Source organism: Dendrobium catenatum, unplaced genomic scaffold, assembly GCF_001605985.2.
Source record: "Dendrobium catenatum unplaced genomic scaffold, ASM160598v2 fragScaff_scaffold_1608, whole genome shotgun sequence".
Taxonomy (NCBI): Eukaryota; Viridiplantae; Streptophyta; class Magnoliopsida; order Asparagales; family Orchidaceae; genus Dendrobium; species Dendrobium catenatum.
In genome coordinates this window covers 3,616,063-3,616,754 of record NW_021320070.1, presented here as the reverse complement: position 1 = coordinate 3,616,754, position 692 = coordinate 3,616,063, and positions in this window count along the sequence as shown.

Genomic DNA, 692 nt, shown 5'->3' with positions numbered 1-692 from the left:
GAGTTAGACCTTTTGTTTTTAATAAAGGATAATTATTGCCCTGAAAGAAGTCCAAGCTAGGGATCAACAAGATCGGATATTCTACCTTTTCAGATTTTGACTTGTTAACTCTTTGAACTTTTGAATCTCTAAAATTTAATTTTTTGAGAAATTTTTCATTCGGATACTTTTCGAAAACAAAAAAAATTAAAAACCAAAAATAAGAAAATTTTACCATTCCTTCATTTTTCTTTTTCTTTCTAGTTTTTTAGCCTTTTTATTGTTGCTTCTAGCTTTTATTGTGAGTCATTTTTAAGGGCTTTGATCATCAACATCTTTTCCTTAGATTCAAATTTCTTGTCACATCGTCCTGGCCGATTATTATATTATTCTGGAAGATAGGACAAACTCTCTTCAAAATTTCCATCTGCTAAACTTTTCTGTGCTTGCTGTAACTCTTCGTCCTGGACGATAATTTATCGTTCTAGATGATCTGATCAAACTCTGTTGCAATCATGTTGATAGTCTTGGCCGATAACATATTTCATATTGGACGATGCATTTTATGGTCATCATCCTGGCCGAGACACTAGGTTGTCCTGGATGATCCATGTGTCAGCACGTTTAAATCTTTAAAATCAGCCCCAGATGATCCATTATTGGACAATCGTCCTGGCCGATCCATTGTTCGTCCTAGACGATACATGTGGCAC